General features: G+C 39.2%; 1 pseudogene across 1 annotated transcript in view; it reads left to right on the top strand.

Moving 5' to 3' along the window:
* Positions 1–5,350, top strand: part of LOC147444709 (protein ABCI7, chloroplastic-like) — a 30,905-nt pseudogene extending 25,555 nt beyond the window's left edge. The window contains exons 2-4 of the transcript XR_015190059.1: positions 2,657–3,533; positions 3,793–4,052; positions 4,669–5,350. The product of XR_015190059.1 is annotated as a protein ABCI7, chloroplastic-like (transcript). The remainder of the gene's footprint in view (positions 1–2,656; positions 3,534–3,792; positions 4,053–4,668) is intronic.
* The last annotated feature ends 9,729 nt before the right edge of the window (positions 5,351–15,079 follow it).

The raw sequence follows: 15,079 nt of genomic DNA, 5'->3' as shown, positions 1-15,079 counted from the left end.
CTGGAATTTACTAATGCTAGGCTGGTTGGTATCTGCAAATCAAAGGCTGAAGGGGCAGCAATGCAAAAACGCTAAAAGGCTGATCTGCTTTGCTGGCGTTTTGCTGATGGGCCGATATCCCAAAACACTAAGTCTCTGGGCTGATCTGGGCTGAGAACTGTGCCATAAGGGGGGGGAACTTCAAGGGGGATGTGTATTGGGGGGGGGGGGGGGGGGGGGGGGGGGGGGGGGGGGGGGGGGGGGGGGGGGGGGGGGGGGGGGGGGGGGGGGGGTTGTGTTCTGCTGAGAAGTTGCCTGTTGAGCGGAAGCTCTTGCTGCCTCTTCTGCTGTGGAGCTAACTTGGGTTTTCTTATATATTAACTTACCCAATTTGCCCTACTGACTACCCAACAAAAGTCACTTAACAAATAAGTGAAAATTGTCAAAAATAGGGAAAATGGGATAAAGTCACTTGAAAGATTCCCAAACCGACTCTGATGGAATCTGATGGAAATGCTTATGCTTATGCTGTGTGCAACCAGAGGATATGCATCTACACTAAGTGACTGGGCATGCACGGTCTACGAATAGACTCACAAAAGTGCCAGATCACTTCTAATTTAACTTGACTTGACTAACGAGAACCCTGCTATGGTGTAGCTTGTCCACGGACACATAGGGTTGGGATGTGTCACGTGACAGCAAACAATAGGCCATCCTTAATAGAAGATTGTTTGTTTCATCTCTTCATGTTAATCACTCAAGTCCTGCATCTCTAGAGTTACGAGGGAAACTCAATACGAAGATTTTGAAGCATGCTCTTGTGTGTGTGTGAGGGTGGGTGGGGGTGAGCATATATTGGTACCTAGTCCTACTCCAACTATTGGGCACTGACGACGTTAGTGGGGATATCGTAGTATTTAGTAGTACTATGCATGATGGAATTGATGGTTATATTGCCTTATGGGTGACAACCATGAGTCTATACCTTGCACCTTCCTTTAAAAGTGAAATTGGGCTTATCTCGGATTCATCTAGGTATATGGGTCTCCGAATCAGCGAGGCTTGTATGCAAGTAATGTCTCAACTTGATTTAATTCCAGATCTTGTGATCAGCATGGCATATCGTTCAATGAGAGCAAGAGAGATCTGTTGAAATTTAAGACATAGACAGGCGGCAACCTTACGGATTCCATTGAGTGCATCGAGCACTTGATTGTGAGCACTGAGATCCTTTCCTACATTGGATGCCAAAGTCAAAACTCTTGCAGAAGCTCAACCATCTAGCCTTTGGTCTTTTGAGATAGTCCTCCTCACTAAAGTAGGACAAAGCACAAGTAGTAGAGCCATAGATAATGCTTCTTCTAAGTAAATCACAACATATAGCGTTGTTCACATTTAGGAAAACACATTTAAAGCTTCGACTTAATAGGACATCCATCCTGATAAAGGACTCTACCAATCGCATCACTAGCATCCATTTCAACAACCAATGGCTTGTAAGATCCACCATATGCAACCTAGGTGCAATAGTTGCCAAGTGTTTTAATGTCTTGAAGCTCTCTCCTTTTAGATAATAAGAGGATTAACATCACGGTGTGGTCTCGAACGCATCGGTCCTTTCACCCTCCGTTCGGAACTTACTTAAGAGGAACGACAACTTTTGAGTAATCCTTGATAAATTTGTGGAAGATACAAGTTCACTTGGGGCACATTCTTGAAATGGGCCTCTCATCTTATTGAGCTTGTTTGCGTGCAAGATTGTGCCGATCTCTTCCGTGCCTTCGAAGGTCTGTTCTGCCTCGTCTTCCGTTTCAGCTTTTGGCTGCAAGCATTCTTTTGAAGTGTATAGCATGGCGTTTGCTGTGTGCATGTGATTCTTCCATGTGGGTGTTGTGTGGCGCAACTCTTACGATAGGAGAAAGCTTTTCTTCACTGGAGATTTACACGGTTGAACTCACAGACGAGTTTTCACTTCCAACCTAGTTTGGCCCAGTAGTAGCTAAGAAATTTCGAAAGATTTATGAGGGAAAAACCCGGTGAACGTAAATCTTATTGCAATGATAACATGACTCAGATAGAGAAGCTCATTCTTGGATTGTTTGGTTTGGCAGAGAAAGTACATCACGACCTAGCTCTACCCCTCTTTTCAGGCATTATGAGGTTAGTGAGGATTGTTGCTGTATTTAGTCAATGATTCAACTTATGGTTTCATTGGCTCGTGGATGACTACCATGAGCCTATATCTTGCACGTTCCTCTGTAGGAAGTTTTAGACTTGTTCTGTATTTATGAACTTATGCATATCATTTCCAACTTATGGGCAGATAGTGAGCAAGATATTGAAGCTGAGCGTCAGGAGTTGGTTTCTGTGCAAGCAGACTTACTCCGTCCTCGCCATCCCATCCTATTACCATTAAGTTGGTTCTTAAGTGAGTGTGCACTGTGTTTGTGCCAATATCCTAAGTGTATGCTAAAATCGTGTTGCCCTCTTCTCAAAGTAATGCTTTAGAGTTTAAACTTTTGGCACATGGGAGAGCGAATCACTTAGCATTGAAAGGGATATGTTCCTGTTGCTTGTGTAATTTATCTGAGTCTTTAAGTATATTCTGTAGCTTATCCAATACTTTGATTGCAAAGCAGTGTTTTGGTTATTCTGATCTCATTCTCACCCTTAGGATAGCAAGAAAAGGGCCAGGAGTGAAGAATTCAGCGATTGCAACAAACGAAGCATCATTGAGTGAGCAGAAATCTTCGACTCTGAGTTTTGGTCCAGATGTCTTTGTGCTGGATCTGGCAGAGAAGCTGGAGGAGTTAGACTATGCTCCAGGGTTGAATACAACTGCTAAAGAGGTCTTGTCACGTCTTCGCGAGCGTTCTGCAGAAGCTACACTTTCTTTACAATGGCCGACTAACAAAGTGGAGGCCTACCGATATACAGATCTGAGATTTCTAAAAAATTCTGGTGTAGAGCCTGCTTCTTTGCCTTCTCAAGATTCAAGGCTTGAGCTTTCAAATTTTCAGCGTACGTCAGATGAAAACATGTGTATGCTGTTTGCTGACGGTGTTGTATCAAGCTCATCCTCTAGTGGCCTGAAAGATCAGGCTGGTGTCTTTTATGGTGGCTTGTCATCACTACCTGAAGATTACGTTAAAGAGTATGTGATTCCTAAATTGGGAGAATCAGTGGATTGGATAAATGGAGATTTTTTTGCTTCTCTTAATGGACTTGGAGTAAGAGAATTGGGTGTTATAATTGTTCCAGAGGGTGTCAAGGTGCAGATGCCCCTGCATGTTTTGTATTACTCATCTCAAGGTGGTAGTGAAGGTGGTGAAAAGCCAGTCTATGCCTTGTCTAGTCCCCGTCTTCTTGTTTTCATCGGGAAAGGAGCAGAGATTAACATTGTTGAAGAGTTTATAGGAGAAGCTGGAAAGCTGTACTGGGCTAATGCAGTTGTGGAGTTTTTCATTGAGGATGAGGGGAAAGTGCAGCACAATTATGTGCAGAACCAAGCAAGGGATGCAGTCCACATTAAACAAACTTGTGTCGCTCAGGTGAGTCACGTATGCTTTTTCTGTCATGTGCATCTGGTTATATAGTTTGACTGTGTGCGAATGTGTATTACTTGCTGTGGCTATTATTCATCTGGATTCTTGGGTTTTAGGTCTTCTGCTCTGTGTTTACATGTGCCACTATGCTGATGATGTGCTGTGAGAGGCTTGTCCGTGTGAACTACTTTCCGAACTGTTTTTTTTTTCCTTTTGGTTTGCCTGCTTTTTGCTGAATGCAATGTTTCCTTTTCACATGTTGCAGAAAGAGTCCAGTAGTTATGAGCTCGTAGAGGCGGTGATTGGTAGCAGACTTAACAGGCACAATATCCACATACAACAACTAGGGCCAGATACTACAACAAAAATGAACAGCTTTTTACTGGCGGGACAAAGCCAATTGCAAGATCTGCACAGCAGGCTAATCTTGAGTCACCCACGTGGCTTTGCACGCCAGTTACACAAGTGTATCGTTATGCATTCTTCTGGCCATTGTGTGTTCGATGGCAACGTGAAAGTCAACAGGTGAGAAATGAATCTCTGATATGGTCTCCATCATGCACACCTACATAGCAGTTACAGATGTGCATGCAGGGCCTTCCACCTCCAACAAAAAACAACAAACAATGCCGCCCCCCCCCCCCCCCCCCCCCCCCCCCCCCCCTTCTAACAAACAAAAAACCCACAAGCATGCATGCGCGTGCACAAGTTATGTCCCCATCAGAGGAGAGAGTATGATGAACTATTGTGTACCCTAACTCCATTCATCCACGCCATAATCAATTCCACCCAGCACGCGTGCGCGCGCACTCACACACACACACACACACACACACACACACACACCACACACACACACACACACACACACACACACAGACACAGTGATGTACCATCAGAAGAGAGGACGACATATCCCAATGGTGTCATAGACTAGTGATTGGTCACACTAGCCGGGTTCACCCTACATTTGCCCAGACACTGGGCACTCATCCCTATGTGTCATAGACTAGGTCCCCTCTCATCTGATGAGGACATAAAACACACACACACACACACACACACACACACACACACACATTCTCACACACTTTCATTGAAACAGTTGGAAGGTAAAAGAAACTCACCATTACATTAACAGGTACGCGCAGCAGACAGATGCTGGCCAGCTGAGTAGAAGTTTGCTTTTGGCACCAAGGGCAACTGTAAGCGTGAAGCCAAACCTTCAGATAATTGCCGATGATGTGAAATGCTCTCATGGTGCAGCTATCAGTGACCTTGAAGAGGATCAGATCTTTTACTTCCAAGCTAGGGCATTGACCCTCAGACAGCACGGAGCACCTTGGTGTTTTCATTTGGGCGGAAGTTCTGCAGCAATTTAGAAACAAAAAGCTTCAGGAAAGGGTGGAAAAGACGGTCATGGAGTTCTTGCAAACGGAAGGAGCTATTGCGTCTACAGGATAAATATTTTTCTGGATTTGGAGGTGTGAGCATGCGCGCGCGCACACACACACACACACGTGTGTAAGTGGCCATTTTTCTACTATGCTTTGATCTTTGCAGTGCTTGAACTGTTGTAACAATTTTCTCTTATCTACACTACTGATGTAACCATTCATTTCTTCACAGCCATGTTTTTGATCCGGAAAGGGTAGATATTAAGGCAATGTAGAATAAATAGTCCAAGAAGGGGCTCTTGGAGGTTGTAGTTAAAACTAGTACATCTCAAAGACGTATGATCAAATCTTCGCTTTCTGAATGTTGAAAGCGACTTTTTTCCTGTTATGAAACTGCAGTTTGTGGCTAAGCCACTTTTGTTGTGATATTTTTGCGAGCAGAGCTTTAAATGATGTGTAGTAGTGTTGAGATTCAAGAATGTGTGCTGAAAGATGATAGGAAACCTACACAAACTTAATCCCCCTCTCTCTCTCTCTCTCTCTCTCTCTCTCTCTCTCTCAACACACATACACAAGCACACACTATCCGTCAAAGTCCAGGGTCAAGGGGCGGCCCGTCTGGGCTGTCCATTCCTACTGGGAATGCCCATTGTGCATTGCTGAATGAATGACACATCAGCATTGGTAATTAGAAAACCCTGTAAGTGAAGTGAGCCCCAATTTTTGGAAATGCTGCCACCTCATCGTGCTTGCCCCTCGTCCCTGGACACTTGACAGTCGGGAAAGGATCGTTGGTGCCCTTTCCCCCGTAATTATTGCTCCCGTTAAGAGTACTTTCCCTGTAATTATGGCTATCGTTATGGGCTCATCTCCTGCCTCTTAGGTTGGAATGCTTAATTGGGAAATCCATAAACACAGGAAATTTACAAGAATGGAGAAAATGTAAGCACATGTACACTTTTTTTTGGCTAATGGCTCCCTCTAGTTTGGCCTATAGGCTTACTGATGCATTGTTTCAGGAATCACTTCCTATTACCTTGAATGTACTACTTAAATGATGACCTTTTCACCTTAAACAGCTGTGGGCAAAAATATTACAACTCCATTTCACTCTTCATGACCCCTGGACTGTTACTTTATGAGGGAAGAAAATCATGCATCTGCATAACATCATATCTTGACAGTCCCGCAGACAAGCAGGCGCTAGGCATTAGGGAGTTATATATGGTGAGTAAGTCCATTGCTCACTTAGGCTTTTTTTTTTGCACTCATTCTTAGCTTCACTACATTGCATCAGTACACACACACGGCTCAACATGGTCACATGACTACTAGTTCCAACTATGAGCTATCTTGTTTGATGTTGTCAAAAGAAATTCTGTCCTGTGAAGGCTCTTATCCTTCATTTGGTGCCAAAATCTTCTCAGGAACCAAAATTTCATCACATTTTCTTAAGCTTATGGTATCTGCACAAAAACAATGTGTATGCTTTGGAGTTGATGTAATGTATACTTAAAACATGGAGTTGTGTAAACCGGAGATTTTCATAACATTGACTTATTGATTAAAAAATTCGTAGCTCTCTCATTGGAAGAATGCCCCTATGTGCCAAAATCTGCTCAGGAACCAAAATTTCATCACATTTTCTTAAGCTTATGGTATCAGCACAAAAACAATATGTATGCTTTGGAGTTGATGTAATGTATACTTAAAACATGGAGTTGTGTAAACCGGAGAGACTTATTGATTAAAAAATTCGTAGCTTTATGCCAACCTCACTAAGCTTGAACAAAGATTAATGATGTATCTAGGAACTAGTGATAGAATCTTCACCCTTGGTGGGGTTCGGATTCTTACCATGGTTTGATGGCTTGTTGGGTTCACATACCTTCCCTTGGTTATTGGTAGTTTCTTTGGACGTAGATTGTTTTTTTGAGTCCCTATACTAACTTTCCTGAGGTAAGCTCTTTGGGCTAGGTAAAACTTATAGGTGGTGACTAAAAGCATATATATTAGGTGTTTTTTAATGGACATAAGCTTTGGCCGGTACTTACCCAATCTTGTGAAGTAGGTCTATTGAAATATGTTCATGCATGGTTTGTTCTATTGATTGATTTCCTAAATAGTACTTAATATGTTGGGTAAGCTCGGAGTTTGTAGCCTCTATGATTCAATTTTTTTTCTTAAGATGTCTCTTACAGGCTGCTATGACCGGTGGCATAGTATTTTTAGGATGCATAGGAGAAGAGTCATAATATGAGTATTCTCAATCAAGAATTATCAGCGCAATGATCTTCTACTTTTTGATTGTTTCCACTAAGAATTGTTTCTTTACAATCTAGCCATCTCTGACATAGGATTCTAAGTATAAACGGACTTTTTTGGATAGTGTGATGGATGCACATAACCGTGATTGGCTTGGTGATCCCTTATGATTGAAAAGGCTTATGCACTCCTGTATTTGGTAAAATTGGTGCGATTTCTTTTGGTAAGATCTTAAAGTTTGTCTCTTAACAAATGTCTCAAGTAGCTCTAGGTGAAGTATCATTCACTTATAGCTTCTATTGATAATTAACTCTATACTAAAAGGAGCATTTCTAATAATCATCCAATTAACTTATATTGATTATTGACTCTATACTAAAAGGATCATTCCTAGTAATTTTCTAGCCCTTGAGTCTAGAGATCTAGTGTTCTTTGGTACTGACTAAATTATACATCCTTAAATTTCGGTGGCAAAAACTAGTGCTTATTGAATAAAAAACTGATGTTTTTGGATAACTTCCACTTATGATGGTAGATTATCCTAAACATTATGGGATTTGATAATGGATAACAAAAAATATTAGTAGCTTTGATATGGTAATAAGCATACAACTTTCAAGATGATTTAGGACATTTCTATTAGCTTGAAAATGATAAAGGCCCTTTGGAATCAACATTGAATATCCAAAAATAAGTTTGATCATTCGGTACACAATTGGGTTTGATCACTTCTATTCTAGATCTGAAATGTGAATCTTGACTTGGTCTTGTAAGTTTTCTATGGTCTTGATTCTAAATCAAAAGAAAGACAATTGACATAAGTCTGGGTGAAACGAATAAATTTGAAATGAAATACCAAGTTAACTAGTTCTTTTTTTGGATCCCACTTTTTTTTCATGAAACATGGTTTCAAAAAATTTCGAAAAGTTACTACCAAATAAGTTTCAAAAAATCCTAAACAAGTCATTCAACCTTGGCTCTAAGAAAAAAAATTTTATTCGGCACATTATAGGTTTATATCTCATCCTTAGGATTCAAAGGATGAATGCATGTGTGAGTTAGATGCTGTTTTCTAAAAGAAACTCCAAATGCCCTATGAATCTTATTGAAGCTATATCGGCGGTAAAAAAATGTTAAGCTTTGTACTTCAATTCTCTCTCTCTCTCTCTCTCTCTCTCTTATATATATATATATAATATATATATATATGTATATGTATATGTGTGTGTGTGTGTGTGTACACACACACACATGTATATATATATATATATACATGTATACACACATGAAGCTTTGTACTTCAATCTCTCTCTCTCTCTCTCTCTTATATCTCTCTCTCTCTTATATATATATATATATGTATATGTATATGTGTGTGTGTGTGTGTACACACACACACACATGTATATATATATATATATATATACATGTATACACACATGAAGCTTTGTACTTCAATTCTCTCTCTCTCTCTCTCTTATATCTCTCTATATATATACACATAGACACACACACACACACACACACACACACACACCACACACACACACAAAATATATGGGACATGCCACATACGAGTATCATCCTTTGATACCGCACACACACGCACAGATGCACATGCACACATAATATATAATACCATTAACATATTCAAAAAAATTAAAAACATGAGATTGCACATGTATTGATGACATGCTCCCACGGATTTACTAAACCTTTACAATTGCACATGCAACTACTTCATTAGCAGATGAATGATGGACGGATTTGGAGACAAAAGAAGGACCCAAGCAAGGACCGAACGGTTTTTTTTAAAATAAACATAAGCCATATGGCTTGTCATTGTACTATTTCTGACATAGAACAATGTATTATTATTATTTTTGGTGGTGGAAGTCTTCAAAAAAATGTACAAACCCTTGAGTAAATGAATAAATATCCAGTGCTAAGGATATTAAATCCTTTGTTTTGAATAAGTGGTGGAAAGAGATATGCTTAGTTGGCTAAAGGGATATTTTTAGCAAACACCCCGAGGGGTGGATACACTTACACAAGAAAGCCACTTGCACCTGCTTAGTTAATGCACTGAATTCAAAGGGTGTGTATATAAGTAGACTATATGTACAGAAGCATGAACAAAACTGGTATTGCGTGACACACACTCATGCTATTTACAAATTGTGCTCAGTACAGTATTGCATAGGTTTTTTTACACACACACGCCCTCTAACTACGCTGATAGTGCACAAACTGCTGTTGTGTATTGGCTACGCACACAAGCGCTCTCTTATTACATCGTACAGGTGAACCTTGAACATACTGCGCTATTACTTGCTCACGGAGGTCCCTTGCGATTACTGCGCTAAGCTTCTTCTCACTCTAAAGAGCTACAAACTGCGCACACACCAACTGGAGAAGACAAAGGCCGCATAGTGAGCCTTCAAGTGCATACGAAAGAGCAACATACGACAAAATACAAGAGGTAATCGATATTTTGTATCAGAAACCGCACACACACTGGTAGACGCACAAGGGAAAGTCTTTTTTATACCTTGTTATGCACACACAAAGGATTTTAATAGGTCTCCACGGCATAACACTTAAGAATTCGTTGTTCTCTCTCTCAAAACAACACACACGATTAGAGGTACACGGAAGGGGTTTTCAGACATATGTACACACACATAAAAGGGGTGAAAAATCTATGATAATTGATATCATCACAAGTATGGTGCGGATATGGGGCTGTTACATCAGAAAGAGTTTGAAATGCCGTTTTGTTCATATTCATATAAACATAGACTCACACATACACATGCATGATTATAAAAAGCACTTTTTGATTACTTACAACATATGCATGTACAAGGACATATATACAAAAAAGTACACAAAACACACATATAATTTCTCACATATACACATACAAAAGTAAATATACAATTATACGAGTAGTGAAGCATTAAAGTAAAGCACATATGATAATAGTAAAAAGCATGAGCATAAAGCTAATACACATAAAAATATCATTTGAAGGGCGTAGCACTGACGGAATTGCAAAACCTTGGACAATAAAACGTGTACAAGAGCGATGACGACGACAAATAGTAACCAAGTACTGCGGTACATGAGCTCTACTTACAATAAGTTTCACTTACTTTGAAATCATGTACGAAGTTGTTATGTCATATTATGTGCTTTCCTTCGGAATTGTTTCGAAAACCCTAAGATTTCTATTAAGTGGTAAGCATAATTATAGATATGGGTCAAGCTATGAAGCATTAAGTTATGAAAACCTCCTGTTAGGAAGAAAGTCAATGTTTACTTGGGTTTTTTTTATTTAAAAGAGTGATATTACAAAAAAATGTTGCCAAGATTTTTACAAATTAAAGAAACATATAATGAAATTGGTTGATTTTTGAAAGAAAAGTAAGTGTATATACCATAGAATGTAACAATTGGGGGATTCATACAAATATATTGAAATAATCATAAAGTGGGGCAATAGTTAGGATTATTACATAAGGGTATTAACCACATGTCTAATTATTCTTGATAATAGGGTTACATGCAGACAACTAGGATGAGCGTCACTCGAGACATATTTAAGCTACAACAGATTCAAGACAAGCTCTTGGCTGTGCATAGTAGGCAAAAGACTATTACGGTCTTTAAAAAACTTTATGGGTTTACATGGTTTGGAGATAGCGTTCCTAATTGCTATTGGCTTAGTTATAGACCCTACTTACATAGACGAGCTAAAGAAAACATAATATATGTTTAGGAGTATGGTTGGGGTCTTGGATGTGACATCAATAACGAGCAGTGGGGATTGCTTGGATACTTGTCACCCATTTAGTATAAATTAGTTCTAATTAATTGTACTTGTGGTTGGTTTTGGGAGGTAAAGATCCCTGCTTTCATGTGATAGGAGTTCCGGCTTTAACTCCTACTTTGTCATGTATCAAAGTATCTTGTAATGAATTTTATATGTATCAAGAAATTCTTCTTTGATTTGTTCGTTACACAATATGTCTTGAAAACATTATTTAAGTATCTCAGTATATGATTCTGAATGATGGGATTTTATATTTCAAACACACACAAAATTTCCCGGGATACCTTTGGTTAGGTATCCATCATATACTGAGAAAACTTAATACTGGTAAGACAATAATTAAATCCCTAATGGTTTGTTTAATACTTATATGGTGATTGATTCAGGCGTCTTGGATTCCATCTCTCACCCGTTTGGGATATGGACTAGAAGAAGACATTCCTGTTCCACCGATTGGTACCCAATGTATAATTTCTTGTTTCAAAGGTGTGGAATTCCACAAAAAAGTTGCTTGATTTTGAAAACAAGCTATACTCACCCACTAATATGTCAGTCTTAAACATAGCCTCGGTCAATGACTAGCTCTCTTTACTGATTCTTTCTAGGAAAGAGAAGGAAAAGCTTTTAGAAACATTTGGTACCTTCCTAGCCAAACTACCCATGACTGATGTACACGATAGTTCAGATCTTGAATTTTATTTCACTTCTTTACCCACTATTGTGAACAAGTTGTATTTTATCAATAACCTCCCGGCTGTCCCTATAGAAATTAAGCATTCAAAAAAGGTTATCAATCCCCTTCTAGATCTAGACCTTCTTGAAGAAGAAGAGAAAGAAGCGATTTCCCATACTCCCAATACCTTAGGTGCCCTATTTTTTATGCAGTAAATTGTTTAAGAAAAGCTCACAAAATCAAAAACATAAACAGAAATAGTAACGGGATCCTTAAACCATAATCATCCACACCAAGTTTTTTTTTCAAATGCCAAATGAAATCTAACTTAGCCACCCACACAGTGGGCCTTACCAAGCTAAGTCACATGGTTCACATGCCTGTAAGCAGAGGTGTTTACATCACCTTCAGACCTATATATACAAAGGAGAGATAACCATAATACCAAGAACAAATATACAGTAACCGACCTGTGTAGGTTGCACTGCAAGCTCCATAACGACAAAGCAGAGATCGAATGAATACACACAGTCCTCTCTTTCAAGTTATGAAAATAAAACACACAGTCTTTGCTCTCTTAGTGACTATAACCTTTTAGAAATGGTACCAAAAATATCCAAGGTTTTCCCTTTCTTACTACCTGTTAGACAAATTGAAATTGAATCTTTTGGGGTGGACCATCAGCTCTGTGTACTACCTAACAAAGCTTTTTTAGCACCAATTCTTAGTGAAACCTGGGTGTACTTGGCTAATCTTCCTACCTCTATTGTTAAGGATTGTAGACTCAAAATTTTGAAAGGGGGACAGCTCTTAGACAAAGGGAAACTCATCAAAGCCCCCTTCAAGCTCAACCTTATCGACCATTCCAAATGCCCTTCCAATACAAGCCTCTACAGGAGGCCAAGCTAAACAAATAGTGATTGCTCAAATTGCTTTCAACATCTTTCATGGGCTAATGCTGGATATCCTGAAGGAACTAAAGTCTTATAAACGTGGGATTTATCTAACCACTTATGCTAGCTACAAAGGAGTGAAGATTATCAATGGCCTACTCAAGCCTTGCATCGAAGACGATGACTCCCCCTCACTAAAAAGACCTAATTCTCTTGCTACCCCCAACTCATTTACTTTATTTTCTGGCCACCTAGCTCTTCCTCTAATTTTAATCAAGGAAAACCTCATAGTTACACTAGAGGAAGAGGCGGAAACACCCCAATCAGGCACCTTCTTGACTTATAATCATTGATGAATATGTAGGTTGCTGTGAGCCCATGTGGAAGGAGGTATCTCAACAAAAAAACACCTTGCAAAGATTATATTTACGAGCACTATCTTTTTCAGAATGAGCTTCCTGACTTTTTTGTGAATGTTTTGACTTATTGTTTGGAAACCACAAATTATTTGATAATGTACTTATTGGATGGAAGTATCAACAACCTATTAAAAATTTGGTCTACTGTAATGATTTTCTTCGACACAACTCCATTCCTGAATGTGTTTGTAACAAATTTATCACATTTGGCAAAGACTCTGATACGCTTGGTATGCATGTCTGTTGGAATAGGGTTGCAGAGAAACACACACAGCTTGGAGAAGACGAAGGAAGCTCAAGGCACACAGTAGAGAGTGTTTTACTTAGTGTGCAATGGAAAGATAGATAGCCCTAGAATGATGGGCGTATATACAATGCTCGGGGGGAAAAACCTCCTAAAGAGGGAAAAAATGCCTCGACGGTTATCATCTGCATAACATCATATCTTGACAGGCCGGCAAACAAGCAAGCGCTAGGCATTATGGAGATATATATGGTGAGTAAGTCCATTGCTCACTTAGGCTTTTTTTTTTTGCACTCAATCTTAGCTTCACTACATTGCATCAGTACACACACATGGCTCAACATGGTGACATGACTACTAGCTCCAACTATGAGGTATCTTGTTTGATGTTGTCAAAAGAAATTCAGTCCTGTGAAGGCTCTTATTATACATTTGGTGCATCATTTTCTTAAGCTTATGGTATCTGCACAAAAAACAATATGCATGCTTTGGAGTTGATGTAATGTATACTTAAAACTTTTATGGAGTTGTCGAAACCGGAGATTTTCATAACATTGACTTATTGATTAAAAACTTCTTAGCTTATGCCAACCTCACCAAGCTTGAACAAAGATTAATGAGGTATCTAGGAATTAGTGATAGATTCTTCACCCTTGGTGGGGTTCGGTTTCTTACCATGGTTTGATGGTTTGTTAGGGTTCACATACCTTCCCTTGGTAGTTTCTTTGGACGTAGATTGTTTTTTTGAGTCCCTATACTAACTTTCTTGAGGTAAGCTCTTGGAGCTAGGTAAAACTTATAGGTGGTGACTAACAACATATATTAGGTGTCTTTTAATGGACATAAGCTTTGGTCGGTACTTACCCAATCTCGTGAAGTAGGTCTTATTGAAATATGTTCATGCATGGTTTGTTCTATTGATTGATTTCCTAAATAGTACTTAATATGTTGGGGTAAGCTCGGAGTTTGTAGCCTCTATGATTCAAATTTTTAAATTTTAAAAGATGTCTTATAGGCTGCTATGACTAGGTGGCATAGTATTTTTAGGATGCATAGGAGAAGAGGCATAATATGAGTGTTCTCAATCAAGAATTATCGGCGCAGTAATTTTCTACTTTTTTGATTGTTTCCAGTAAGAATTGTTTCTTTACAATCTAGCCATCTCTGACATAGGATTCTAGATATAAATGGACTTTTTTGGATAGCGTGATGGATGCACGTAACCACGGATTGTCTTGGTGATCCATTATGATTGAAAAGCCGAATGCATCCATGAGACAAGATGTTAAACTCTAAATGCACTATGAATCTTATTGAAGCTATAACGGTGTAAAAAAATTGTTAAGCTTTGTACTTCAATTCTCTCTCTCTCTCTCTCTCTCTCTCTCTCTCTCTATATATATATATATATATATATATATATATATATATATATATATATATTTTTATATATATATATATATATGTGTGTGTGTGTGTATAAATAAATATATAAACACACACACACACACACACACACACACACACACACTATGTGGTACTTAGTTATAGTTTTTAGCTTTTTTTAAACTTCACCTCCTCACCATGGGATTAGGCCCGTATTTATTACCTGCAAGTAGGGTTTCACTTAAGTGGTTTACTACCCTATTACCATTTACCTACCGTGAAGGCGCAGTGGCTCTCTCTCTCCAGAACGTAGGCGGCCTCACTGTCGTGTAATACAGACGGTTCACTCATGGCGATTCTACTCATGGCTATGATCTGGTGGGCCGACTCCCTCCTTTTTTTTATATAAAGAGGTGAGGGCACTTCTCTGGCCCTCA

This window comes from Adiantum capillus-veneris, chromosome 13, assembly GCF_014529385.1.
Source record: "Adiantum capillus-veneris isolate H3 chromosome 13, ASM1452938v2, whole genome shotgun sequence".
Lineage (NCBI taxonomy): Eukaryota > Viridiplantae > Streptophyta > Polypodiopsida > Polypodiales > Pteridaceae > Adiantum > Adiantum capillus-veneris.
Note: the sequence above shows the minus strand (reverse complement) of the source record. Positions and strands in the feature narration are given on the sequence as shown.